The sequence below is a fragment of the Herpailurus yagouaroundi genome, unplaced genomic scaffold (genome assembly GCF_014898765.1).
Source record: "Herpailurus yagouaroundi ecotype Mexico unplaced genomic scaffold, PumYag 77, whole genome shotgun sequence".
In the NCBI taxonomy this organism is placed as follows: Eukaryota; Metazoa; Chordata; class Mammalia; order Carnivora; family Felidae; genus Herpailurus; species Herpailurus yagouaroundi.
The window spans coordinates 45,775,900-45,780,022 of NW_024412388.1; the positions used below are offsets into that span (position 1 = coordinate 45,775,900).

The following is a 4,123-nucleotide window of genomic DNA, read 5'->3' on the forward strand; positions in this document are numbered from 1 at the left end:
GAGAAGTCTCCCGCCTGGCCCTGTGGTCCTTCCCTAGTATGTGTCTTCATCAATTTCCAGGCCACTGGAAGCGGCCCCCAGCATCCACTTCTTTTCAGCTGAGTAAGCTCCCTAGAGGGGAGGGGGTTTCGTCAACCCACAGAAACCTGGTAGGTGTTGATGAGAGAGGTGTGATCCAAGGCAGGGGGTGGGAGTGAGCATTCACCAACCATCTCCCACATCCCAGGCTCCCTGGATGCACAGCAAACCTCAGCATGAGCATCACCTTTCTGGGGGCCCCTCTCGTGACCCCCCCCCCCGCCCCAAGACTCAGCGAAGTCCTGTTACACACCACCTTGGCAAGCCACATTTCTTCTGGCAACACTTACAAGGCTGTGTTGAGTCTCTTCCCTGCTGGTAAGCTTCATGATGGGTAGGTCAAGTCTCCCTCCTTCCCCAGATTTCTTTGGCACCTGCCACACGGTAAGCGCTTAACATTCTACTGAATGAGCGCATAAAACCTCATGGCAATGCTGTGGGGTAAATATCGTTTTCCTGATTTTTCAGAGCGGCTACTAAGACTCCCAGGGACAGAAATGTCTTCCCCCAGCCAACAGCCAGTAAACGGGGGAACTAGGATTCGAACCCAGGTTTTCACCAGGCCTCGCTGCATTTGCTTCCTATTCAGATCAGGCTGAAAACGTTAAGAAAGGCAATTTTTCAAAATAAAGAAGCTGAAGCTGTTTGCCCAGAACTCCCTCTCCACCCCCAACACAGCGGGATTTGTACCAAGTGAGCAAGCAGATTCTGAGAGCTCTATGCAACCCACACAAGGCGGGGAACGGGGACAGGGGCGGCCCTTGTCCCCCCAGCTGCCAGGGACTGGCTCCTCACACAGAGCCCCTCCCTGGCTGGTCCCCACCAGGGCAGGACTGGGATGAAAAGTCTCTCTCGGGAGAACAAAGACCACATTTTCCCCCTGGAAGCAGAGAAGCCAGTGCTCGGGAAACAATGGCCTTGCTGGGATCAAAGAGAGTGAGGCCCAGACAAGGGACAAAAGCTGAATCCCAGCAGGGTAAGAATGACAACCTGTTCTCCTCCTTTTGCAAAGGTCTCCAGAGAGCAAGCAAGCGCCTCCTTTGCAGCCCACACCTCTTTCCCCGCCTCCCCTCCCCACGGCCTAACTGCTCTTCCCTGGGCCAGCCATGTTCTATTCCCTTCTAGGCCTTCCCTCAGGTTTTTCCTCTACCTACCCTGCCCTTCCCCTCCTTTTCTCTGAAGTGTACTTACTCAGGCTTCAGTTCAAGAGCTGCCTCCTCTCTGCCCTCTGTGACCCCACACACCAGGACCAATGAACCCTGCCGTACAATGCCCCCACACGGGTGCCTGCTTCTAGTTACAGCACTGATCACGCTAAATTATTACTACCAGGGTCAATGCCTGCCTCCCTGACCAGACTGTGACCATATGGAGGCTACGACCATTTCTTGATCATGTTGTAAATGCATTGCCTGGCACAAGAGGACAGGGATGGGTAAACAGTTTGTTGAACGAACAAAGCAATAAATGGTGTAGAGTGAGCTCTCCCAAGGCATGGAAATTCACTTGGGGTACCATGTCTTTTGGCAAATCAGAACCTCTCTGACCTCTCAGTGTCCCTCATTTAATATTGTGCAACTAGGGGCACCTGGGTGGCTCAGTCGGTTAAGCGTCCGACTTTGGCTCAGGTCATGATCTCACGGTTCGTGGGTTCGAGCCCCGCGTCGGGCTCCGTGCTGACAGCTCAGAGCCTGGGGCCCGTTTCGGATTCTGTGTCTCCTTCTCTCTCTGACCCTCCCCCATTCGTGCTCTGTCTCTCTCTGTCTCAAAAATAAACGTTAAAAAAATTTTTTTCTTAAAATATTATGTAACTAGAATTCTTTTTTTTTTAATGTTTATTATTTATTTTTGACAGAGAGAGACAGAGCACAAGCCGGAGAGGGGCAGAGAGAAGGGGGGAGACACAGAATCGGGAGCAGGCTCCAGGCTCTGAGCTGTCAGCACAGAGCCCGACATGGGGCCCAAACTCATGAACTGTGAGATCATGACCTGAGCCGAAGTTGGATGCTTAACCGACTAAGCCACCCAGGCGCCCCTAAATAGGGCGTAAAGTTCTAACCCCGCCTTGCCACCTAGATGTCCTTGGCAATACCCTGATGCCTTCTCCTTGGTAACAACAAATGGGATGTACCCTGCATCCCATAATATCTACATTCCTTTTCTTCTTGCATAGTTCCATTGTGTAAATAGAAAAAAAATAAATTCCTTGGCAGTGGTCACTCCAATGGCAAGACAGGAAGAAGGCTAAGGTTCTGCTATTTTCAGAACCAGTCACACCAACACCCTCCAAGGGCTCCGCTTCCTGCTGTTCCTCTGAATCTGTAGTTGAAGCAACTCCAGAAAACATTCTTTTCCTTACCTTTCCCCTCCTGCCCTACCCAGCAAGTGGGAGCCATGTTTTGCTTAGAGGCAATCAGTTTTATTATTATCAGGCAAAGAAGACATAACTTAGGGAGCCACCCTGACAAGACTTAACTGTCCCCAGGTCACCCACTGGGTATTTTAGGCAAGATTCATCCATCTGGCAACCTGCCTTGGCATGCCCCAAACAGCTAACCCTCCAGGAGCAGGTGACGAGGCAACTTCTCATCTTGCTGCTCTCTTGGTGAGATGCTAAAGAGATTCATTCTGTGGTTTTCTTCTAAAGACTATGTCAGCATATCGTTTTTGCAATCTGAGCCCAGGCAGTTCCTAAAGACTGGCTTTACTCTGTTGTATTTGCTTCCTCTTTGAATCCAGTCAAATCAAGATAGTGATGCCAAAAGAGATGAGTAAGCAGAGGAGAGCCGCTGAAATGGCACTTTGGCACAGTCAGAAAAGCAAAATAGTTTTGAAAAGGTGCTAGTTGATCTCTGGGCCACTGAGGCCCTATCTGGGAGCTCACTGTGCCCCATTCTGAGCCCCATATTTTGTGTTGCTTTTCAAAATGACCATGCGCATTGCAGAAAATTTGGAAAACAGAAAAATGTAAAGAATGTACACATGTACACACATACATATTTACACACGTGCGTGCTGTTTGTTAGCCTATCATCTCAAGATATTGTTGAAACGATGATTAATGTTGGGATGTATTTTATTCCAGGCTTACTTTATGTTGAGTGGAAATCATACTAGAGATAACGTTTTATATCTTGTTTGTTTTCTTTTGGTTTTTAGCTTAATTGAGGTATAACTGACATATATTGCTTGATTTGATTAGCATTTTATCATAGGCTTTTTTTTTTAAAGAAACTTTAATAGCTGCATATTATCCCATTGACATGATGTACCTTTGCTATTTAACCATTCTGCTGTGAACGTTTGGGTTAGTTCTGTTTTCTGTTTTATTGTGGATGGCTTTTAATTGTAGGTCTGTTATAATTCGTAATTGACTATCACTGCCTTAATTTCCTACACAGTATTCTTGAAACAACCTTGAGAATTAGGTAGTATTCACCTGGAGTAGATAAGGATCCCAGAAGCAAGTAATGAAACACAGCTTGTAAACCCAGAACTAAAGCAGAGGCCACTTCTTCAGGCCTCAAGCCCCATGCCTGTTCTACCACTCTGTGCTTCCTGATACAATGTGAATGACAGGAGCGCGGACCATCTGACAGTCACATCTCATCAGAAAGCACTGGAGGAACCAGGAATTCTGGACCTGGAGGAGAGAAGACTTAGAAAGCAAACATTTCTTCCAGCACATGCCAGGACGACAAATTGCCTGATGCAAAAGCAAGCAATAACGTCTATAAGGAAGGGGCGCCTGGGTGGCTCAGACAACAGTTAAGCGTCCGACTTTGGTTCAGGTCATGATCTCACAGCTCGTGAGTTCGAGCCCCACGTCGGGCTCTATGCTGACGGCTCGGAGCCTGGAGCCTGCTTCGGATTCTGGGTCTCCTCCTCTCTCTACCCCTCCCCTGCTCACACTCTGTGTCTCTCTGTCTCTCAATAATAAATAAACATTAAAAAAAATTTTTAAAGAACATCCACATGGAAGTTAGAGATGACTGTAATTCGGGGCGCCTGGGTGGCGCAGTCGGTTAAGCGTCCGACTTCAGCC

At 48.2% G+C, this 4,123-nt stretch overlaps 1 long non-coding RNA gene across 1 annotated transcript; it reads left to right on the forward strand.

Annotated features, from left to right (window-relative positions):
* Positions 1 to 972: 972 nt before the first annotated feature.
* On the forward strand, positions 973 to 3,848 carry LOC121018414 (uncharacterized). The gene is made up of 3 exons (XR_005785191.1): positions 973 to 1,054; positions 2,564 to 2,683; positions 3,480 to 3,848. It is a non-coding gene; the product is annotated as an uncharacterized LOC121018414 (long non-coding RNA).
* The last annotated feature ends 275 nt before the right edge of the window (positions 3,849 to 4,123 follow it).